Here is a 25,691-nt window from a genome sequence, read left to right as displayed (position 1 = left end):
GAAGGAAATTAAGTCACAACCAGAACCAAAAGATTCCCGTGGATGGGTTCTCAGCTAGTCACTCCGAGGGCTGGGACGGCGAGTGTACCTCTTAATGCCAAACGACTGGGCGAGCCTTTCAGTGGGTGAGGCTGCGGGCCGAGGGGCCCTGAAGTCCAGCTTCCCAGTCCCCACAGAGGTGCCGCCCGCGCGCGTTCTTCGGTGACCCCTTCGCCGCCAACCGGGATTTCGGGGCCGGTAGGGGACTCCGCGCTAAGGCCTCCGCTCGCACCTCAGCGGTCGCCGGTACAAAAAGCGCCCGCACGCCACCACAACACAGATACTTCGCCCCTCTGCAGGGTTCCCCACTCTCGAAGACCTCCTGGAGAATGTCCACACCACTCACAGCCTCCACCGCGGGCTCCGAGGCCGCAATTTGAATGGGCGCCCTGCTTTCTGATTGGCTGCCGGACGTCGCGTCGACGCCGCGCCCTCGCCTCCTCCCGCCCCCAGGAAGTGGCGCTGGTTGGGTAGCAAAGATTCTAAACACCAGACCCGCCCCCCACCTCCTAGGCAACGGGGCCCGCCCCTCCCCGGGCTCCGCTAAGTCGTGGAGCTTGGGCTCTTTTTAAATCCGACCCTTGGAAGGGGCTGGATTCTGAGTCGCACCGGGCAGCCGCTAAGATACATTTTTATTTTTTTAAAGATATTTATTTGTTTATTTGACAGAGACAGATAGCGAGAGCAGAAACACAAGTAGCGGGAGTGGAAGAGGGAGAGCAGGCTTCCCGCCGAGGAGGGAGCCCGATGTGGGACTCGATTCCAACACCCTGGGATCATGACCTGAGCCCAAAGCAGACGCTTAAAGACTGAGCCACTCAGGCGCCTCGCTAAGATGAATTTTATTTTTTATTTTTTTATTTTTTTAATTTTTTAAACTTTTTTTTTAAAGATTTTATTTATTTATTTGAGAGAGAGAGAGAGCACGAGAGGGAAGAGGGTCAGAGGAAGAAGCAGACTCCCTGCTGAGCAGGGAGCCCGATGCGGGACTCGATCCGGGGACTCCAGGATCATGACCTGAGCCGAAGGCAGTCGTCCAACCAACTGAGCCACCCAGGCGCCCTAAGATGAATTTTAAATAAGAAGAGTGTCAGTGACACTTTTGTCAATCCTCAGTCTAAAAAAAACCATGGTGTATCCACCTTACAATGAAGTTATAAAAATGGCTATTTGTCCTCAAGCTAAGCATAATAATTAACGCGATTCTAGTATTTCCTATGCAAAGCAAGGAGATAGAAAGTGTACTAAATGTACATGGAATTGTTTCATTTAATCCTAAAAATTTTATGAGGCAAATAATATTATCCCCAGTTTCCAAACGAAGTTTAGAGTTAAACTTGTGAACAAGCAACCAGCAAGTAAGTGGTGTAACTAGAATTCCGAAGCCACTGTCATAAGATTACTCAGTTTCAATATATATTCCAATAAGATTTTGAAACACAAAAAAAGTAGCAAAAATACATTCCGAAATATAACGAGATCAATGGGAGACTCTAGTCAAACAGATGTTATAAGGCAACAGTATTTTTATTTTAATTTTTTTCTTTTTAATTTTTTAATTTTTTTGAGCAACAGTATTTTTTCTTATTTTTTAAAAGATTTTATTTATTTATTTGTCAGAGAGAGAGAGAGTGCAGAAGGCGGGGTGTGGGGGGGAAGCGGCAGGCAGAGGGAGAAGGCTCCCCACTGAGCAAGGAGCCCAATGTGGGACTTGATTCCAGGACCCTGGGATCATGACCTGAGCTGAAGGCAGATGCTTCACCGACTGAGCCACCCAGGTGGCCCAAGCAACAGTATTTTTTAAAGGGCAAAAAGTGCAGGTAATGATAATGTATTCAGTGGGATAGAAGGGAAACCAGAAGTGGCTCCAACTATATAGAAAAACTGAATGGATGATAACGTACTTATTCTAAAACTCACTCTAAAAATCATTCTAAAATTAACGAAGATTAAGTTATAGAGAAACCATCAGAAAAAAGAATATATTTATCAGATCTACAGGAAATAGTCATTCAGTTTATAAGTAAAAGATATGGCAAAGGGAAAGATTGACAATCTCAAATACATAAAAATTTTAAACATGTATAATTGGAAGTAATAATGAAATGATAAAACAAGCTAACAAGAAAAATATATTAAATATAACAGATGCAAACATTTATTTCAGTTTTACAAAGAAAATAAGTTTATAAGTAGAATAAGAAAAGAAACAATATAAAAATGGGCAATGGTATTTCACACAAAAAGAATCAACCTACACACAAAAATAATTCATTTAAAAATAGAACGTAAATGGGCGCCTGGGTGGCTCAGTTGGTTAAGTGACTGCCTTCGGCTCAGGTCATGATCCTGGAGTCCTGGGATCAAGTCCCACATCGGGCTCCCTGCTCAGCAGGGAGTCTGCTTCTCCTTCTGACCCTCCTCCCTCTCGTGCTCTCTATCTCTCATTCTCTCTCTCTCAAATAAATAAAATCTTAAAAAAAAATAACGTAAACGCCCAATCATTAAATGCAAGTGTAAAAAATATACGTACAAGTAAAAAAAATGTTTTCTACATTTCAGTGCTGGTGATTTTGCATCAAAATTAAATGTATATGGGCATCTGGCTGGCTCAGTTGGTAGAGCATGCAACTCCTGATCTCGGGGTCATGAGTTCGAGCCCCACATTGGGTAGTTGGGTATAGAGATTACTTTAAAAAATAATACAATCTACGGGCACCTGGGTGACTCGGTCAGTTAAGCATTTGCCTTCCGCTCAGGTCATGATCCCAGGGTCCTGGGATGGAGTCCCAGGGCAGGCTTCCTGTCAGGGAGTCTGCTTCTCCTTCTGCCCCTCTCCTTGCTTGTGCTCTCCTCTCTCTCTCAAATAAATGAAATCTTAACAAATAATAATAAAGTCTTTTTTTTTTTTTTAGCTTTTGGGTAGTGGGGAGAGGCAGATGGAGAGAGAGAGAATGTTTAGCGGGCTCCACGCCCAGTGCAGAGCCCAACTTGGGGCTCTAGCTCACAACCCTAAGATCATAACCTGAGCCAAAATCACCAGTCAAGCGCTTAACCGACTGAGCCACGCAGGCACCCCAAAAATAAAATCTTAAAAAAAATTTAGAAGTATACATCTCTAATGACAGAAATTGGTATGCTTCGGGAAGATAGGGACCATATCTGTTCACAGTGTATCCCTAGTGCTTAATATAAAGCTTTATACATAGTAGATGCTTAATAAATATCTGTTGTGTAAATCACAAATCCTTCTAGAAAGCAACATGATAATGTGTTAAAAGAACCATAAAGATATTCATACTCTTTGACCTAGTAACTGTTCTACAAAAATTTATTCTAAGAAAATATTTCAGGGGCGCCTGGGTGGCTCAGTCATTAAGCGTCTGCCTTCAGCTTAGGTCATGGTCCCAGGGTCCTGGGATTGAGCCCCATATCGGGCTCCCTGCTCCGCGGGAAGCCTGCTTCTCCCTCTCCCGCTCCCCCTGTTTGTGTTCCCTCTCTCACTGTCTCTCTCTCTGTCAAATAAATAAATAAAATCTTTTTTAAACTTTTTTTTATTTTGTTATATTAATCACTATACATTACATCATTAGTTTTTGATGTAGTGTTCCATGATTCATTGTTTGTATATAACACCCAGTGCTCCATTCAGGTACATGCCCTCTTTAATACCCATCACCAGGCTAACCCATCCCCCCACCCCCCTCCCCTCTAGAACGCTCAGTTTGTTTCTCAGAGTCCATAGTCTCTCCTGGTTCATCTCCCCCTCCAATTTCCCCCCCTTCATTTTTCCCTTCCTACTATATTCTTTTTTTTTTTTTTTAACATATAATGTATTATTTGTTTCAGAGGTACAGGTCTGTGATTCAACAGTCTTACACAATTCACAGCACTCACCATAGCACATACCCTCCCCAATGTCTATCACCCAGCCACCCCATCCCTCCCACCCCCTAATCTTTAAAGAATATATTTCAGTAGAAAGCAAAAAATATGCAGGAAAATTGTCTATCCATATTGGCCCTAAACTGGAAAAATTCTCAATGCCCAACCCTGAGAGAATGCTTTAAGTGGTTAAAAATGAGAAATAAATAAATCCTATTAAAACTATTAAGTGCCAGGGTGCCTGGGTGGCTCAGTCAGTTAAGCATCCAAATCTTGATTTCAGCTCAGGTCATGATCTCAGGGATGTGAGATGGAGCCCCATCAGGCTCCATGCTCAGCAGGGCGTCTGCTTCTCTCCCTCCCTCCCTCTCCCCCTGTCCCTCTCCCCACCCATGCTCTCTCTCTAAAATAAAAAAAAAAATCTTAAAAAAAAAAAACTATTGGGGCACCCGGGTGGCTCAGTCGTTAAGCGTCTGCCTTCAGCTCAGGTCATGATCCCAGGGTCCTGGGATTGAGCCCCATATTGGGCTCCCTGCTCCGCGGGAAGCCTGCTTCTCCCTCTCCCACTCCCCCTGCTTGTGTTCCCTCTCTCGCTGTCTCTCTCTGTCAAATAAATAAAATCTTAAAAAAAAAAAAAAACAAACCAAAACTATTAAGTGTCCATTAAGGTTATAGTTATAAGTTAAATAGGACCAGACAATGCATGGCCTATAAGCCAAATCATACTCTGCCCCCCAAGACTGAGCCCAAAATGGAGCAGGACCTTGTCTGTCTCACTTTTGTGTCCCCAAGTGCCCCGCCCTGAACTGTCAGAGGACCTTCATATAATACTAACCACATTTCCCTCTTCTTATTGCTTTTAGAAGCTCCCGATTTAATTCCAACCACAAGAATAATACTCCACAGAATCAAGGGCCACCTGTGAGCCATCTCCAGGTTACACAAGATCTTTTGATCTTTTATTTATTAAACTGACATATACTTCTCCAAATCCTATCCACAACTGACCAGAAGAGCAAGTCCCCTAAAGTCTGGTTGTCTCAGGTCCCTCATATGGAAATTGCAGATGATAATGTTATTTACTCTAAAGCGTCCTAATGAGGATTAAATGAGATAATGTATGCAAAGTGCTTAGCATGGAGCCTGGCAGAGGATTAATTCTCAATAAACGTAAGATACTAAATTGCATAGCTTAATATAACTCTCCAAAACACGGAAAAGCCCTATTCAAGGCTAGTGAGGAGAAACTGGGAAGCATGCATTTTAGAAGCTCTCTGTTATAATAATGACACATCTTATTTTATGAAGGATGAGGATTATGATTTAATCCCTAGAAATAACAAGATGAAATAGTAAGTCATTTTTAATGGACTCACTGTACTCTTAGAAATCAAAAGAGCAATGAAAATCTATCTCCAAGAGGGAGCAGTGGTAATCTCAATTTTGATCCAATTTGATTAATTTTTTTTAGAACTTCAGGGTTTGTAGGCTTTTTGAAAGATAGGAAAAGGGAATCTAGGGCTCCTGGCTGGCTCAGTCAGGAGAGCGTGTGACTCTTGATCTCCGGGTTGTGAGTTCGAGGCCCATGTTGGATGTAGAGATTACTTAAAAATAAAATCAAAAGAAAGAAAGAGAAAGAGAGAGAGAGAAGGAAAGAAGGAAGGAAAAGGGAATCTAGAAAATGCAGATTCAGCCAGCATAAGGTTCATAGGGTGAGCAACCTAAATGAACCTCATTCCATTTCAAGACTCAGTTTTCTGAGTCAGTGGCTAGCATCTGCCTGACTTAGGAAATAAGGCACCCTCCAAAACCCAAAAGCATCTGCCCCTGTCCCAGTTCAGGCAGAACGCTTTGTTACTACCAAAATGGCAGCCCTTAAAAATGCCTTATGTTTTCAAACCTGTTTCCAAATTTGACTCACTAAAATAATAGTTTTTGGGGAAACTAAAGTCGTAAAACCTGCTGTCACTCAAATTATTTTACCTCTCTTTGAACCTTGGCTTCTTTACCTATAAAATGAGGAGGTAATATATCAACGATTGCTAGAAAAATAAAATTAGATAATACATGTGAAATGATTTGATAAATGTGACACATTACCATATGTAAATTTAAATTGATATGTTTCGACTATATGAAGTTAATCGTCAAATATTTAGATGAATTAAAATAGATCATGTATATGAAAATTGCAAGCACATTGCATGGAACCTAAGTTCTGCACAACTGTGGGAACTAAATCAGAACCAATTACATCTTCAGTCATCTAAGATAACGCTATTGATAATATTTTTTCAAAGCTTCCGATCTCATTCGTCACCGGCTGCAAACTTTCCTTCCTTTGAGCCCTCGTTTAGCTCTGGCTTCAGAGAAATTGGGGTCCTTCCTGCTACTTAGGGCCAGTCCCACACCTGGATCCTGGATTCATTTTCTCCACCACCAGGGGCCTCCCTACATCAAATATCCCATCTTCCATCTTCAACATCTCTCTCATCTGAAAAAATAAAATAAAATAAGAAGAAGGAAAGATGTCCTACCCCCACACCTCTTTTTGTCCTTTAGCTCCTTTTCTATCTTTCCATCCCTCTTCATGTCAGTGCTCCCTTAGGAAGGGGCATGGCAGACGTAGAGGTGTATGAGGCACGTCGAATTCATGCCGAAGGGGCTGCGTCAGTCAGGGCTGTTGGATGGGGCAGCTGGAAGGGGTAGAAGCCAGAAAGAGAACACAAGATGGTATCCTAAAGAAAATACTGAGACGTTAAGACTCATTAAAACCAAGAAAGAAGCAGAGCCATTAAGGCCCCAAATAATCAGTTTTCCATTAAACAAAGGAATAGTGCTAAAGGTTAAGAGCCAAGGTCCAAATAGAGTAAGAGAGTCTGGGACTTTTCCATGGACACAGCTGAGATGTCCACAGATCTTTCTTTCTTTCTTTCTTTCTTTCTTTCTTTCTTTCTTTCTTTCTTTCTTTCTTTCTTTCTTTCTTTCTTTCTGGGTGGGGGGAGAGAGCACAAGTGAGCAGAGGGGAGGGAAGCGGGGACAGAGAGAGAGGATCTCAAGCAGGTTCCACATTCAGTGTGGGGCCAAACATTAAGCTTGATCTCAGGACTCTGAGATCATGATCTGAGCCAAAATCAAGAGTCAGAGCCACCCAGGCACCCCTCACAACTCTTTTGATTGGAAGCTAACCTCACAGTATGTTGGGTCAACCATGAGAGGGACAAGCACAGGACACTCTTCTCTTCATGTGAGTTTCTTGAAGGCCAACGCTCCCTTTTTCTATTCCTTTACCCCTCCCTTCACTTCTCAGTTCAACTAACTTCTACCCCCACTATCCCACCATTATGATAATAGTGAGAGGTAAGAGACGTGCAGTTCTAGCCCATGAACCTCAATACTGAGCAGGGCTCTGCTCCACAAAAAGTGCAGACACTCCCTCCCCAAGCTCAACAATCACCTTACTGTGAGCTCTAATAAAAAACTGACCTTCAGGGGCACCTGGGTGGCTCAGTCGTTAAGCATCTGCCTTCGGCTCAGGTCATGATCCCAGGGTCCTGGGATCGAGCCCCCGCATCGGGCTCCCTGTTCCCTGCTCCGCAGGAAGCCTGCTTCTCCCTCTCCCACTCCCCCTGCTTGTGTTCCCTCTCTCGCTGTGTCTCTCTCTGTCAAATAAATAAATAAAATCTTAAAAAAAATAACCAACCTATACACATAATTTCAGAAAAATATACACTGTTCCAATTGTATCATAAAGGGTTTATAACAAAATAAAATACATTTTAACATTAAAATGCTGAGCAGCACAACTATATTAGAAGACATAATGAGTCAGATGCTTGCCCCTATATAAACTCAGTAAGTTTGGATTTAAGAGAATACAAGAAGGGGCACCTGGCTTGCTCAGTTGGTAGAGCTGTGACCCTTGATCTCAGGATTATGAGTTCAAGCCCCACGTTGGGCATAGAGCTCACTTGAAAAAAAAAGAGAGAAAGAGAGCATAAGAAGCCAATCCATACGAGAAGCACGGGAGGGTGAAGAAGCAGAGATATAGATGACACTAGAATAAAATCTAGTGTTTGAAGAAATGGTAACAGACAAAACTTACTTGTCTTTGCTAAGAGAAAGAGAGACAAAGGGTGCCTGGGTGGCTCAGTCATTAAGCGTCTGCCTTCGGCTCAGGTCATGATCCCAGGGTCCTGGGATCGAGCCCCGCATCGGGCTCCCTGTTCCGCAGGAAGCCTGCTTCTCCCTCTCCCACTCCCCCTGCTTGTGTTCCCTCTCTCGCTGTGTCTCTCTCTGTCAAATAAATAAATAAAATCTTTAAAAAAAAAAAAACACCAAAAACGACCTTCAGGGGCGCCTGGGTGGCTAAGTCGTTTAAGAGTCTGCCTTCGGGTTGTGATCCCAGTCCAGTTTCCTGCTCAGACGGGAGTCTGCTTCTCCCTCTCCCTCTGCTCTTCCCCCACCCCCTGCTCATGCTCTCTCTCTCTCTCAAATAAATAAAATCTTTAAAGAAAAATAAAATCCTTCATTAAAAAAAAAGCTGACCTGCAGATCTTGTATGCCTTAACTCTCTGCAGCACTTAGCATGATTAGTCACCACTACATTTTATTTTATTTTTATTTTATTTTATTAGATTTTATTTTGGGGGCACCTGGGTGGCTCAGTCATTAAGTATCTGCCTTCAGTTCAGGTCATGATCCCAGGGTCCTGTGATCGAGTCCCGCATTGGGCTCCCTGCTCCGCGGAACCTGCTTCTCCCTCTCCCACTCCCCCTGCTTGTGTTCCAGCTCTCACTCTCTCTGTCAAATAAATAAATAAAATCTTTAAAAAAAAAAAAGATGTTATTTTTAAGTAATCTCTACTTAAGCAACATGGGGCTTGAACTCATGACACAGCGATCAAGAGTCATATGCTCCACCAACCAAACCAGCCAGCCGCCCCTCACCACTCCATTTTAAATCATTCCTCTGTTGTTTTCTGAACTCTCTCTCAGCTCGATTCTCCTACATCTCCTTCTTAGTCCCATTTTATTGCTCTTTCTTCTAGTGAGATAGGGAGATAGAGAACCAAAGGAAAGAACTAACCTGGGGATAGAAATCAGTTAATTTATTTTCTGGGAAAATTGAGTCTGAAGTGCAAATATAGATGTCCAATTAGATAAATGCATACAATGGCTGGAGCTCTGGCAACTATTTTGGACCATGAGGAGAAAAGCCACATGCTATGGATGGTGGAGGCAGAATAAAGGGCATGGATCCCTGATGATGGTGAGCTCCGTATCAAACTACTTACTTCCTGATTTCTTTTATATAGACAGGACTGAACTTTTGTTTTCTAAAAGCCACTTATTTGGATTTTTGTTTTAGCCTAATCCTAATCAATACAACTCTCATTACCTAAAAAATAAAATTCAAACAAAACTTAAAAGGCCCTGTGATTTGGTCCCTGCTTACTCTTCCACTCCATCTCTTACCACAGCCTTTCATCCCTAAATGTTTGTACTCTATTCTCAGCCATTTCAAATCACTTGCTGTTCTCTGCACACTTTTGTGTCTGCATGTGCTTCTTAGAGCTCATGAAGGTGGCAGGGAGCAAACACCCTTGGTCTATTTCTACCCTCCTTGAATTAGAGTCTTTACAGACTCCCACCAATACTCCAACACAGTATTCTGGGAGTTCCACAACATGAACCAGAATGACAACAGATGAACTCTAAACTTGTGCAAATCCTACCCCAAACAATCCAGGAGTTACTTGGAAAATAAAAGCAAGTATTTTTTTTTAAGATCCACCAGAGGGAGACAAACTGAAAGGAAACATGTAGAAAGAATTCAGAAGTAAAGCAAGCGTATTTGAAGCCTTCTAGATTAGATTTCAAGAAAAATGATGAGCAGTCTCTTAGGATATAAATCTAATACAATTTAGTCAATCTCATAACTTTTTAATCATTAAAATGCGGGCTGTATTTTCCTGCTTTGTAGGTGTTTGCATTTAGTCGCATTTGGGGTCCATAACAAAAAAAGGGCAATACAGACTATAAAAAAATGGATAATTTCAAAGTCCTGAGGACAAAGTGGATGTTGAGGAAAGCGGTAAGAGCGCAGCCTCTGAATTCCAGCTATGGCTCCAGCGCAACTTCATGATAGGACCAGACAGGTCACTTTGCTGCAGTTTACTCACCTGCGAAACACAGTGACTGCATTAAATCATCATAACTAGCAATTTCTGAGTCCCTTCTTTGGGCAAGATACATACATTAACTCATTTAATCTCCATAACCCTATAAGGTCAGTACAATTACTGTGATTATCGCTATTTTATATATAAGGGGAAACTGAGTTTCCAGAAGGTTAAATAACATGTCTGATATTATACTTATTAAGTCACAGAGCCAGGTTCAGGACTTAGGAAACTGGACACCATTGCCTGTGTTCCACACCCCTGCTCTGTACTACTGTCTTAACAAAGATTCTTTCCGGTTCTCAAACTCCTATGACTTTATGATAAGCATAAAGAGTTAAAAATCTGTCATATTTTGTATTTTCTTTCGAAATTCTAATACACGTTAGACCAAGAGCCTTGTAAGTATGTACTATATATATAATATGCTTGTGCTTTTTGATACGGTCTGTTGATGAAATCAGTATGAATTCAGTTGCTATCTTTCAGTGACACATTTTGAATACATTTAGCAATACTACCAGTAATTTAAAAAGAAACAATTACATTAAGCTAGTAATCCTCTTTTAATATAAAAAGAAAAGAACTCAGGGATTAGCAAATGTTCCAGCCTCTCTTGTCTCTTTGAATCATGCTGGTTTCATTCCAGAGAAGATTATTAAGATTTAAAAACCATCGTCAGCCCCAAAGCCTGCCGGTAACCAATTTTTACATAAAGGAAGCTCTAGGGTTCACTTAGGAAGAACATTTTTTTAAAGGTCAATTTTGGGGCACCTGGGTGAACCAGCCAGTTAAGCGGCTGCCTTTGGCTCAGGTCATGGTCCCAGGGTCCTGGAATTGAGCCCTGTGTTGGGCTCCCTGCTCAGCGGGGGAGTCTGCTTCTCCCTCTCCTTCTGCTGCTCCCTCTGCTTGTGCTCTCTCTCTCTCTGTCAAATAAATAAATAAAAATCTTTAGAAAAAAATTGAAAGGCCAATTCTGACCTTTAGTTGGGAGTCTTCTTCCCATGGTGTTTTGCCAATACAGCTCAAGGTCATTGTTTACACTGTGTTGGAAATGTTACTGACTCTTCCAAGTAGATATTGAAGGGGTTCAGGACAAGCCCCCCAGAATATCCCACTTTGGCATGTGGATTTTTTTTTAAGATTTATGTATTTATTTGGGGGGGAGGGGCAGAAGGAGAGGGAGAGGAGAGAGGATCTCAAGCAGAGCCCCCACTGGGGGTGGGGGGAGGCTCGATTTCAAGACCTGGAGATCATGACCTGAGTGGAAATCAAGAGTCAGAAGCTTAACCGACTCAGCCACCCAGGCGCCCCTACATGTGGGTTATTTTCAGTTGAACACAATCAAGACCTTGCTGGTTCAATAGAAACTTTTGCCCCTCCCTTAACTACACAGAAAAAATCTAAATGGGGAGAGGAGGGGAAGGTCTTTCCAGAATAAGGGTTATTACCAGAGATAAATCTTGTCTGAGTAACCCATCATATGGCAGTGCAAAAACATCTAACTACCAAACCTCTGCTCTTCTCCTTATTACCCGGTGAATTGCATTCTTTTCTTTCTTATTTAAAAGATTTTATTTATTTATTTGAGAGAGGGAGAGAGCATAGGGGGAGAGTGAGAGGGAGAAGCAGACTCCCCACTGAGCAGAGAGCCCAATGCGATGCAGGGCTTGATCCCAGGACCCTGAGATCATAACCTGAGCCAAACGCAGCCACTTAAACACGGAGCCACCCAGTTGTCCTGCATTCCCTTCTTTTGAAACCACAGATCCTTAGCCCCTTTTCCTTGGCTCAAGATGACATATACACTTCATTATTTTGATTGTCCTTAGAATTTCCAGGTCTATGTAGATTCTCTGTACATATGCTATTAAATTTGATTTTCTCCTGTTAATCTGTCTCATATCAATTTGGTTCTTAGTAGTCCAGCTAAAAAGACCTTGAAAGGGACAAGAATTCTTGCTCCCCAAACAAGGTACAGGACATTCTTGCTTCCCCCAAAACTGTAGCTGCTTTCCCAAAGGGAATGAAAAATAAGACTAACTTATCTTTCAACAAGTATAAAAAGAGATTCGATGGTCTCAGTAAGGATATTGAATGAGTATAAATCACTCAGCTGTCCATATTAACCCCAAAATAGTTTATAATCCCATTTCTTTTATTGGTTAAACTTCAGTGCTAGTACTGTCCAGAATGCCTAGAATGGTCTAGAATGATATGCATTCAATTGTTTTTATAATCACTCTTCAGTTTGCGCATTCATATAAATCAGTTTTCTCATTTAAAAAAACAGCATAAAAAGGATTGTGCCAAGTGATTGCTTCTCATAGTTGCAGTTTTAAAAGAGCAGTTGTCAAGTAAGCAGCCACCTGGATTACAAGAATCATATACAACCTCAGTCTTTCCAGAGGGGAGAAAAGGGAGTGTCTCTCCAGCTTTGTAGCTTCATGAATAATTCCACACCCATCCACATGCCTTTACCCGTTTGCAGAAGGCTTATTTTTTTAATTTTTTATTTTTTTTAGTTTAAACCACAGTCTGTTCTCTGACTCACTCAGGAAAAAAAGAAATCCACCAACAGAAAGAATTCTACATGGTTTTTTTCAGATGCAGTGGTCTGGGGCACAACAAGAGTTTAGTGTTCTACTTGGTTTAACATTTTCTGTTTCCTCTAGTGTACAAAGATGAGTAAATGATGGCATTTTGCTGTCTTCTATGAGGAACAGTGTTTCACAAGCCATGGTGAAGGTTTAGATGGACTTTGAGTTTAATTCACATGAAATTATGCCCAAAAAATTAGTCTTGTTCACTGTGTTCTTTATTTCTCCCCAGCTGCATTTCTTAAATATTATTAATAAAATTTCTGTACCACGAGGCTTTCATCGGCCCCAAACATCCACTCTAATTGACAACAGTTTGGCCTGAGCACTTTGAGATTATATTCCTGAGAAAACAAAATGAAAACAGACTCCTTGTTTATTAGCTTTCTCCCCCTCTCCAGAAATCTAAAAAGGGGAATGCAAACTGCTACCCTAGACATCCATTCCACTATTTGAAAATCTAAAGCAGGCTGTCCAATATAATATAAGCTACATGGGAATTTTAAATTCTCTAGTAGCCATATTAAGAAAGTAAAAAGGGTAATTCATTTTAATAATATATTTTATTTAAGCTGACATATCAGAAATATCAAATACACAGTCCACATAAAAATTATTAATGAAATTATGTCCTTTTCTGACATCCCATGTGTATTTCTCACTTACAGGACCAGCCACATTTAAGTGCCCAACAGCCACCCTATTGGACAGGGCAAATCTAAGGGATCTTTCTCTCTTTCTCTCATTGCATATATGAATGAGAGAGCAGGGCTTTAGGATGTGGGTTCAAATTTTATTTATTCAATCATAAGACAATTGCACTCTAACTGGATGAAAAGGGATACAATGCTATGGCTCCCCATCTCTCTGGCCACACGCTTCATGGCCTCTCTCTTTATCTACCTGGGACTTCGTTGGTCCCTGCTGACGATAGGTCTGTGGTTAGAGGCTGTTTTTGGTTTCACGAAGTTGTAGCCCACTCTGCACTCATGCATTCTTTACTGTGCTCAAATAATGCTAACTTCAAAATTATTACATTTCTTTTTTCTCAGCTCAAAACCCCTGCTCTCTCCCTGCAATAAATTTAGAATCCTTATCTCAGAAAAACACAGCAAAGTACCAAGTCAGCAAAAGAGTGAGGACAAAGCCATGAAAAGAATTGTGGGGTTGCCTATCCAAAACTCCAGACATCTGAGCCAAAGTTTATTTTGTATTTTTATTTTTTTATTGAGTAAACTCTATGCCCAATGTGGGGCTCAAACTCACGACCTGAGATCAAGAGTCGCATGTTCTACCAACTGAGCCAGCCAGGCACCCCCTAAGCCCTGAGACAAAGTTTAAAGACTCTTCTTGCACTGAGGGATGCAAGAAGGGGTGAAACATTCCTTTTAAAAATATTATGGCACATTCCTGAGCTCCAGATCAACCTTTCCCGTTGTTTCCCTTGCCACCCCCCCACCCCCGCTGGCCTTTTTTTTTTTTTTTTTTTTAACACAGTGTTCAGTTTTGGCATAGCTACAAGCCCAGGATTATACCCGGGATTCAAAATGAGATAGGAGAAACTAATTTACATAGAGGAATCATTGCTTCCTCTGCTCTATGAGGAAATCCCCTGTTTGTAACTAGACTCTTGATGATCTTATTATCTAGCCCTAGGATTCTTTCCTCATTATTGTCAGCAATTCTACCTATTAAGGCTTCATTTAATTATATTATGGATTCTACTTTAATGCATGATCTTCCAGCTTTGCGAGACTGAATTTCATTAGCCTCGTTTCTGCCCATTTCCCTAAACAGTTTGAATCTTTAGTAATCTGGCCCATTCCTGGAATGTAGCAACTGATACTCTTTCATCACAGGTTCATCTGTAAATTTACCTTCTTACCTGAGCACACAATGCACTCAATTCTCCCTTTGTGTGAAAAGGTACCTGGCACGGGGTAATTAGAATGCCACACTGCCAGCAGGGGCCCTGCTTTTCTAGGAGGGGTGTGTGGTCTGAATGTGGGGTACCTGGTCCTGGACCATCTGAGCTGTGCTCCCTATCTCTCCCCACTCTGCACCCTGGAGTTGTAAACGGGGAAGGGTGGGGACCACTTTTCACATTGGCAAGTTTTCTCTTAATTCCAGTCTCCCTGCCCTGCGATAACCCTCAGCGCGGGCCACACTTTCATTTCTGCTTCCATTTCTAGGGAGGGGAGAGGTTTTCATTGAGAAATTAATTAGAGGCAGTGGGTGTGGGGACTCCCTCTCTCTTCACTGTCCCTCCCAGCCCCTCCTCGGCCTTCCCTCTTCCCCCACCCTGAATGTCCTCAGATTGAGGACAGAAATGTCAGCTTTAATGATGACTAGTTATGCCACCCGGGATGGAGTCTGCCACTGGCCCGGGCGCTCGGGGCTGATGCTTTGTCCCACTCAGTTCCCGGGGCTGAGCTTTAACCTGGTGCCAGTCTCACACCCCCTTCCCCGGTTTTGTGTTTAACTACAGTGGCTGAGTCTGTTTGGCGACAGAATGGTAAAACTGGAATTCGAATCCAGGCCTTTGTGCCCCAGGCTTGTGTCGAGATCAGAACCAGGCTTCTCGGAAGATGAGCAGACAAGTGGGTGTGATTGTGAGTGGCATACGGGAGCCCGGCGGGCTGCTGAGGCAGACAGGCTAGGTAAGGTCACTGTGTCCGGTCAAGTGTGAGGTAATGAGGAGCCTGGTTGACACCAGGGGCAGAAACCAGGCCATCAATGTGCCAGACATCTTGAGGGTGAGGATCAATATAATTTGGGAATAGGTTATACGAAGAGAAGTGGGAAAGAGGGGGTGAATGGCTGACACTTTAAGATCACTGAACAGGTTGTCGGGAGATGCCAGGAGGCCCAACCAAATCCATTAAACCTGTTCGATTCTCTTTCCTCATTTGTAAACTGATGGGGTTAGACAAACTATCTCTCAGTTACTTTCTAAAGCTAGAGCTCCTTGGCTTTAATAGATGTCTGTATGTCTGCGCTCTCCTCAACAAAGATTAAGCATTAAGCAGTGTCCATCACATAAGCTTTCTTTTTTTTTTTTTAAGATTTTTATTTATTTGTCAGAGAGAGAAAGAGCACGCACAAGCAGGGGGAGCAGCAGGCTCCCCACTGACCAAGGAGTCCCATGCGGGACTCAATCCCAGGACCTGGGATCATGACCTGAGCCAAAGGCAAACGCTTAATGACTGAGCCACTCAGGCGTCCCGTCATCACATAAGCTTTGTTCTCAAGAAACTGGGCCAGTCTTCAAAGAGGTATAAGCAACATCTAAGGGATATGGTCGATGGGCTACCATGAAGCACTCACACTAGAGGTATCTCTTGCCTCTTTCTCTCTTTCTCTCTTTCCTTCTTTCTTTTTGGTTAAAGATTTATTTTAGAGAGAAGGAGAGGACACATGCAAGTGGGAGGGGCAGAGGGAGGGGGGAGAGAATCTCAAGCAGACTCCCCGCTGAGTGTAGAGCCCTACTGGTGGCTGCATCCCATGACCCTGAGATCATGATCTGAGCCCAAACCAAGAGTGTGATGCTTAACTGACTGAGTCACCCAGGTGCCCCTTGCCTCTTTCATAGTAGATGTTAGGAATGAGGCTCAAAAGCTGCTTAGATCCGGACACCATAATTAGCTCCTATGTGCCTCAGTTTTTTTTCATCTGTAAAATGGACATGATAATAATAGGGACTCCCATAGTGGTTGTTATAAGGATCAAGTGAGTAAATATGTTTGCCTGGCACATGGCATTCAATACATTTAGTTATTGTCATTTCATGTTTCTTGGTCCCTGAGGTTCCACTATTTATAGTTTATCGAAATATGTTTAATTATTCCTTAAAGGAAAAAAAAAAAGAACCAGGAAAAAAAATTAAAGTAAGCCACTTTCCCAAAATCACAGTATGAATTAACTCATTAGAGTCCTTCTGATGGGAGCCAGAGCAAATTTTGATCGCAAGGAAGCCGGAATGATGGGTGTGGGGCCCTGGTGCTGATGAGCAGGGGGCCCAGGCCACAGCAGGGGAAGCAGAAACCTCCTCAGGCAGAGGGAGGTCAGAAGTGGCGCTGCAGGGAGAGAGAGGTGGCAAGGACACCTTTGCTTCCCATGCCCCGGCCAGGCTGTAAGAAGGTGTGTGGAGAAATGGCCACAGCTCTTGGAAAGCCAGGGTCCCTGCCGCCTACCCTGCCCGCCTTCTGTTACTCTTGCCGCCACAGGACTGGGCAGTGGGGAGTGTAACCGGCTGTAAAGAGAATGAGAAGGGGCAGCGGGGGCAGCTAAGGGAAAATAAAATAAAGGGCACATGTGGCCAACATCTCTGATAAGCTCTGGCCTCCACCTGCCTTCCACCTCTCCACCAAGAATAAACAGGAACAGACTGAGGAACAACACAGCAACCACAACCCGCTTCCAGGCTCCCCAGTAAAATTGCTCCTCTTTTGTGGGCAGAGCTACATGTCACAGACTTCATCAACCCCCGCATCCAGAGGTGTCATTGCTGCAACAGGCTCTGGGCCAAGATCTCTCTGGATGGATAAAAAAAAATAACTTTCAAGACAATTATGTACAGTTTGTCAGACTAGTTGCAGAATAGAATAAACCTTTAGCTCACGTTTCTAGAAGCTGGGAAACAATCCTTCCAGATGTTTGATTTTTTAATAACACCCATTAACAAACATTTTATCTCCTCAGATGTAGCCACTGGTGTCTGAATTGTAGCTTGTTCCACTATGTCATGAGCCATTTTTAAAATTCTCGTTCTGAGCTTGCAATTTTAAAAACCATGTAATAACATGTGAGGCAATGGTGAACAAAGGGCACAAGTTTCATAATCATCTACAGCTGGGCTTCAATCCATGCCTTACTATACTAGCTGTGTGATCTTGGAGAAGTTACTTAACCCCTCTCTGCTCCATTTCCTCTTCTATAAAATGGGATAATAGGGGCACCTGGGTGGCTCAGTTGGTTAACTATCTGCCTTCGGCTCAGGTCATGATCCCGGGCTCCTGGGATCGAGCCCCGCATCAGGCTCTGTGCTTGTTGGGGAGCCTGCTTCTCCCTCTCTGTCTGCCTCCCTCTCTCCCTGCCTGTCTGCCTACTTGTGATCCATCTCTCTCTGTCTGTCAAATAAATAAATAAAATCTTTTTAAAAAATGGGATAATAATAGTTCCCACCACGTGGAGTTGTTGTAAGAATTGCATGGTCAGTCAGGGAGCCTGGGTGGTGCAGCTGGTTAAGCACCCGACTCTTGGTTTTGGCTCAGGTCATGATCTCAGTGTAGGGGGATCCAGCCTGGTGTCCGGCTCCCTGCTCAGCTCGGAACCTGCTTGAGATTCTCTCTCCCTCTCCCTCTGCCCCTCCCACTTGCACATGCTCTCTCTTTTGCTCTCTCTCTCAAGTAAATAAATAAATCTTAAAAAAAAAAAGATAATCTCATGGTCAGTGAATATGAACCAGTTGGCACATAGTAGGTCATTAGTAAATGTGACTTCTTTTTTCTACCACCATTAAAGGTTTCCATAGCTATCAGGTTTCTATGGCAATAATGTGATATAACAAACACCTCCAAAATTTCAGTGGCTTAAAACAACAACTCTTCACTTTCTTGCTCACAGATCTGTATGTTGTTGGGGGGGGGGGCTCTACCTCAGGCTGCTGGTGAGAATCAGGTCTGGTCTTTGGGTCTCTCTTTCTGGAAATAGGTTGAAGGGGTAGTGGCTAGCTGGCGTACCTCTCATAGTCAATGGCAGGATCACAAGGGGTCAAGCCAAAACCTCCCAGCAAGCTCATTTAAAAATCCTCTGCTCTTGTCATTCTCATTCCATTGGCCAAAGCAAGTCATAGAGCCAAGCCCAGAGCCAGTAGGGCAGAAAGGTATATCCCCCACCCCACAAGACAGAGGGGGAGAGAAATGGCTATTTGCTGAAGAGCAATCTACTCTATCACAACTAAGAATTTAATTTTCATAAGTTTCCAAATTATATATCAACAAGTAAAGAGAACTAGAGAACCCAGATCAAGTTTCCACTACCATTCTTTTCTTGATATTTTAGTAGAAAAAAAAATCAACCCAGATTATATATATATACTTGTTTATAAGCATTAATATATAAGAAATAGTTTTGAAACTATAAACACAGTATGAATCTATATGTTCTCTATAAATTGCCAAATGTTATAGATAGAATTCAGCTTTCATTTTAACGATCATATGTCCATAATTTTTTAAAAAGGAGTAGAAATACTATGTTATTTATAGTGTTTTTATTGAGTTATTTTAGGTTTTAATAATATATTAATAGGTTTTATATGTTTTATTTTAAGTCATAGGCTATATACATACTTCTCTAGGCATTCACTGAGAATATAGCATAGCACTGTTCTAGGGGCTCTGGGGACTAATAAAGTCTGCAAAATGATGTCATGGAAGAAATCAAAAGGCTTGGACTCTGGTCTTAGCCCTCCAACAGGCCATGGATATTCATACTTTCCCTCTCTGGGGGAACTGGGAGGGAAACAAGAAGCTGTCAATGAGGTGGTCCCTCTGGCTCCAAAATTTTCATTTCTAAATAGAGGATATGGTTCCTGCTTTGAGAAGAAATGGGAATACCCAGGGCATAAAGGAAGGAACTTGTCTGTCATTCTATCAACACTCAGCACAGGGGTGTTGGTTCTGCACAGAAAGGCTAGATCCTGGCTGTCTGGGCTTGAGTCCTGGCTCTGCCACTTACCTTGGGCCTTTTAGATAACCCTTCTCAACATCTGTAAAATGTTGATTAAAAAATAGTACCGGGGTGTCTGGGTGGCTCAGTCGGTTGAGCATCCAACTCTTGATATCAGCTCAGATCTTGACCTCAGGGTCATGAGTTTGAGCCTGGCACGGGACTTCACAGCTGGGCGTGGAGCCTATTTAAAAAAAAAAAGTACTTACCTTATAGGGCCCTTGTGAGGATTAAATGAGTTAATCATTAAAAGTAGACTACTGCCTGATACCCAGGAAATGCTAGAGTAGAATTAGTTATTCATTGCCTCGGCTAAACAGTTTAAAAGTTTGTGTGGTTATTTTGTTCCTTAAAGAATCACTAAATAATTTTAATCTACACTAGTTCCTTTTCATTCCCCAGAGAAACAGTGCCTATTATCTAGTTAGAAAGGAATTCTAAGTCTATTATCTTAGAAGTAATTTAATCATTAGCAACTTCAGTAGCTTTACATTGTGGATGAGAACGAGAGTCTATTTAAGAGAGTAATATTACCTCAACCTCCTGCAGTCCATTACAGCTCCATCTAGGTTTGTATGTTTGTTTTCCCCTCCCTACTAGTGTTAATAAGAAAAACCAATCAGAAAGAATATCAATAATTCTTTTTTGATTTGTTTCTTCCCTTTCTTGACCTTTGATTATGTCTTCACTCACCTCTGCTTTCACTGACTACAGCATTCAAAAAGTAATTGTATCTTTGGTTTCACTTCCTATTTTTAAAAGCTTAGAAAGTGACCACCTAAATACTTAATTGATGATTACTGGCCATTATTAACAATTTGTTTAAATTCACAGATCCATTTTCGTAATTACCACTTTTCTTTTTAGTATATTTATTTTATTTATTTTTATTTAATTATTTTTCAAGATTTATCTATATGAGAGAGAGCGTGCATGCAAGGGGGGGCGGTGCCAGAGGGGCAGAGGGAAAGAATCCCAAACAGACTCCCTGCTGAGTACAGAGCCCCGCGTGGCTCAACCCCACGATCCCAAGATCATCACCCAAGCCAAAATCAGTCAGATGCTCAACCGACTGAGCCACCCAGGCGCCCCTACCATGTTTATTTTAAATGCAATAGGGTAATGAAATAGTGTTTCTCCATCACAGCATACAATTTTACAGTAAGTGGCTACTATCTTGCTCTTTTGACCAAGTAAAACACTGTCTTCATATTTACTTTTGGGGATTCTGCTCTTTCTCATGACATAAAAACATAATGAGCCAAAGCCAAGCCCTGATGCTCATAAAATCACGATAAACTTGTTCTCCTTTGTTACTGTCAAATAATTTCTGTCCTTCCATACACACCCACACCCACCACCAACTGCAGGGAATCACCAGTGTTCTGTGCTGCGTTCAGCATGACGGGATGCACCATGAATACTAAATGGTAAGCCCATACAGCACTGTAACCAAGGAGCTCGCAGAAACCATTAGAAGGCAAAATTACAGCTGCCCTAACTTCTAGCCAGAGCACTGCTACTGAACATGCCAAACCAAAACCATGTGAGGGGTAACTCCTCACCCAGCATTCACTTCACCAGTTGTCGTAAACACTCTAAAACTCACAGCGACCTTCTTGCACAACTCAAGGGGGCACCATTCGTGTAGTCATGCTGCCCAGCAGCCTTATGAATTTGCTTTTATTTGTCCATCCTGCTCGTTTTTTGTAAAGACTAAAGAAAAAGGGAATTCAATTAACTAAAATCTTCCAGTTACCAGCATTTTCTCAAGATTAGAAAAACAGATAAGACTCACGCAAATCTCAGAGACATGGTCTCTGCTTTCAAAGCTGTTGGTCTGAATCTTTCGGATCTTTAAAGAAGCTTGACTTTTTTTTTTTATTTAAAGATTTTACTTATTTATCTGACAGAGAGAGACACAGCGAGAGAGGGAACACAAGCAGGGGGAGTGGGAGAGGGAGAAGCAGGCTTCCCGCTAAGCAGGGAGCCCGATGCAGGGCTCGATCCCAGGACCCTGTGACCATGACCTGAGCCGAAGACAGACGCTTAGCTTAATGACTGAGCCACCCAGGCGCCCCGAAGCTTGATTTTTGTAAAAGACCTGAGCATACGTTAATCCCGGGCACTAAGGATCATAAGGTCTAGAATATCACAAAATGTCACCATCATATTCTATTAACAGGGTGCTCTGCAGCGATAATATGGCCTGAATTTCTGGCAATTTAATAGATGTGTAAGTACTATGATTGATTTTAAACCTGTGCAAGACTGACCATATAAATGCATTTATACATTAGGGAAAAAAATCTTCTATAAGATTGTGTCCATATTTTGGTATTGGAAAAAGTGGTTATCATAAGCAGGTATCTGATTTTGTGTTTGCCTTTTTTTTTTTAAATATAAATCGATTGAGTTCATTAGTCTCACAAAGGCTACCTAGGCCTTTAGTTTTTTCATAAAACTGTAAAAGCAGTTTTGCAAAACAGAAAGAAGATTAATAATTTGAGAATAAATACTACGTATACAAGAAGGAAACCACACTCAAAAATTAATCAGAAAAAGCTACAGAAGGGCGCCTGGGTGGCTCAGTTGGTTAGGCGACTGCCTTCGGGCTCAGGTCATGATCCTGGAGTCCCGGGATCGAGTCCCACATCAGGCTCTCTGCTCAGCAGGGAGTCTGCTTCTCCCTCTGACCCTCCCCCCTCTCATGCTCTCTCATTCTATCTCTCAAATAAAATCTTTAAAAAGAAAAAGAAAAAGAAAAAACCTACAGAAGCTTCAATCACACATAAAAAATTTGAAATCCTGAGAATCCCATTCTATGGATTTTTTTTGAAGTAAGTATACAAAGCAATCAGATCCCACTATCATCTCCAGTACACAGTGAACGCAAGAGAAGATGGTAGAAAAAGTCAAGTTACCTGTCCTTTACCTTGGGGCCTGGATGGACTCCTCAGCTCCTGGATGGGTGTGCCCAAGATGCCTTTAGTCTGGGTATTTATTTAAAGTCCATATAAATTTTCCTTGAATCGTTTACAATGATCTCTTATCTTAAAAAAAAGAAGTCCAAAATGCATCCCCACCCAATAATACCTCTCCAACAGCATTAAACTAAATTATTTAATTTGCTAGCAGTTTGAAATGAATTTTAATTTTATGTGTACAATTTCATATGTATTAGTGAGAGTTCAAGTATATAAACTATTTAATTTCTTAAACACAATGCTATCTTTCCCCATGAAATAAAACTGAAATGTATTGCTTACAAAACACATACACACACAAAATCCACACTTCCCTACCACCCAAATCCAAAAGAATTTAAAGGAAATTTACCTGTAAATAAATATGAAATCTGCACTCTATTTTAAAAAGATATAGTCCTGGCTCTCTCCTCCTCATGGGCTATCACAACTACTTTCCTAATATTGTTCCAAAGATACTTCCTTTGTGCCTGTGTACATTTTATGTAAAATGCTATTTTTGATGAGGAATTTTCTGTCTTATATTTTTGCATTCATAGAAGTCATAAACTGCTCTGTATGAAATGTTTTAAAAAGCATAACAATTCTTTAAAAATGTCCTCAGGGCACCTGGATGGCTTAGTCAGCTAAGCGTCTGACTCTTGATTTCAGCTCAGGTCATGATCTCAGGGTGCTGGGATGGAGCCCCACATCGGGCTCAGCACTCAGCAGGGAACCTACTTCAGGTTTCTCTCTTCCTCTGCCCCTCCCTCCCCACTGCTCAGGCTCTCTTGCTCTAAAATAAATAAATCAATCTTAAAAATAAGTAAGTCCTAATTGCCTTTCTCTAAAGAACCACATTTAATGAAATGCACTCAGTCATCTAACTCCTACATTGGGGCAGCCCTAGTTTCACAATTCACTTTACTATTATTACCTGATTCCAAGCACTTAAGGTTCTCTGGAATTCCAATGAAAATATCACCGGGATTCAAAACAGAGAAAAAGATGCGACAAACATTCCCTCCCTAATTAAAAGTGTGCCTCCATTAGCAGATGCTTTGCTCTCCGTGAGTTGTGTTGGGTGATTGAGGGCTCAGCTGGTGACATAACAGGTCAGGCTGTCAGCAGCTCATTATCAGTACTGTGAATGTGTCCACGGAAGTTCTGAGGAACTGCTTAATCTTTCAGCAGTGCCGTTCAGTACTGTTCCAGTGGGCAGAGAAAGCCACAGCAGATGGTTCGGGCTTGGGAACAGTGGGAAGAAAGCTGTCGAGTGGACTCAGATGGAGGGATTCGGACACCAGCCAGGAGAGCTCAGATTTGATGTTGCTGTCAACAGGAAACTGCGGAAGGTTTCTGAAATTCTCCTCTAAAAATATGCTCCTGCTCTGGACTGGAGGAGCACTGAGTGGCAGGCAGCATGGAATTAGAATGGCCAATTCAGAGGCGCTAGTAAAATTTAGATTTTGGGTGATGGAGCCCTGGCCTTCTGTGGTGGCATGAACATGTGGGTGTTTTGAAAGAAAAACAGGTAGGACTTGGTGACTAAGCAGATACGGAGACTAGAGAGAGAGAGGTGAGTCAATGATGACTCCATGATTCTGAACATGACCTGAACGTGGTAGCACCACAGGCAGAGGGGAAGTCAGGAGGGAATTTGACTTTTTGTCAGGAAGCTGATGAATTTGGCTCTAGACAGGCTGAATTTGAGCCAAGGTTGGATGGAGAGTTGCAGATACGCACAAGTCGAAGGATAGGATTGGAGATTTTATATAAATACAAAATCTATATATTTGCGTGTATATATATGTATATGTAAATGTTTTTATTATGGAATATTTCAAACACATCAAACATAGGCCAAGCAATAACGAACTCACATGTACCCATCATCACCTGGCTTCAATAATGATCAGCTCTTAGCCAACCTTGCTTCCTCCAGACTCCCCACCCTGTATTATTCTGAAGCATATTCCAGTCATGGAGAGATTTAAAATTATGAAGTACAGGGGCTCCCGGCTAGCTCAGTCGGTGAAGCATGCGACTCTTGATCTTGGGGTTGTGGGTTCAAGACCCATATCAGGTGTAGAGATTATTCAATAAAAAAAAGTCAGGACACCTGGGTGGCTCAGTCGTTGAACGTCTGCCTTGGGCTCAGGTCATGATCCCGGGGTCCTGGGATTGAGGCCCACATGGGGCTCCTTGTTCAGCAGGGAGCCTGCTTCTCCCTCTGCCCCTCCCTCTGCTTATGCGCTCTCTCTGACAAATAAAATCTTGAAAAAAAAAAAGTATGAAGCACAGAAAATACAGATTTGAGAAGACCTCAGAGAAGTTTAAAGCAAAACTTCTTATCCTACAAATAAGCAAAGCTCAGGATTAGAGATAGTAATGAATTTCCCCTAATTAAAAAAAACCGTGGAGGGGCGCCTGGGTGGCTCAGTTGGTTAAGCGACTGCCTTCGGCTCAGGTCATGATCCTGGAGTCCCGGGATCGAGTCCCGCATCGGGCTCCCTGCTCAGCGGGGAGTCTGCTTCTCCCTCTGACCCTCTTCCCTCTCATGCTCTCTATCTCTCATTCTCTCTCTCTCAAATAAATAAATAAAATCTTTAAAAAAAAAAAAAAACCGTGGAGTTGTAACTAGAACCGTTACCTGCAAACAGTTTTATTAAGTTCTCTTTATGAGATGCAATGAGAAAAGAATGACATATAAATTCTTCAGAAAGCTAAAATAGTTTGTAAACATTCTTAAAAAGTAAACATTTGTCTTATATTCACTTTATGTGTAATTCTGTAAAATTAACACCACCGATACCATACATTATAAAACTATAGAACTCTGACCTAGGTCCTCACACTAACTTTGCAGAACAAGAGAACTGTGCTTACTTATCTTTGGTTGGTTTTCATACTGTGGCCCTACAGCCTCTGGGGTCACTCTTAAGTGTGCCTTGAAGACAACAAAAGAGTCCTATCTGCCCAGAGTCAGTTTACTTTTAGCTGCCAGGAAAGTCACCTTGAATGACATGTCACCTCTCATATTAGGCCTACCTACATTTATGGAGCAAGCTTTGTGTGGACTGTGGTGAGCAGAAAGCATAACAAGGCAGTAAGAGTTGTGCTGATATTAATTCCATAGAAGGGCGCAAGCTGAATAACATTCAGCCTGCCCCCCCCCGAAAAAAAGTATAGTTTTATCAGGAAATATGACAGTTCATGGATCCAACTTAGATTTATAAAAGTAAATTAATCAATGTGAGTCAGAGTTTAAATATGTGGCAAAGT

At 42.1% G+C, this 25,691-nt stretch overlaps 1 protein-coding gene across 1 annotated transcript in view; it reads right to left on the bottom strand.

Moving 5' to 3' along the window:
• The window catches only part of KIF14 (kinesin family member 14), a 55,867-nt gene extending 55,524 nt beyond the window's left edge, over window positions 1-343 (bottom strand). The window contains exon 1 of the mRNA XM_027612097.2: window positions 89-343. The gene's annotated coding sequence lies outside the window, so the exon portion shown is untranslated. The remainder of the gene's footprint in view (window positions 1-88) is intronic.
• Between the last annotated feature and the right edge of the window lie 25,348 nt (window positions 344-25,691).

Source organism: Zalophus californianus, chromosome 10, assembly GCF_009762305.2.
Source record: "Zalophus californianus isolate mZalCal1 chromosome 10, mZalCal1.pri.v2, whole genome shotgun sequence".
NCBI lineage: Eukaryota > Metazoa > Chordata > Mammalia > Carnivora > Otariidae > Zalophus > Zalophus californianus.
This window is presented reverse-complemented; position numbering and strand designations above follow the sequence as displayed.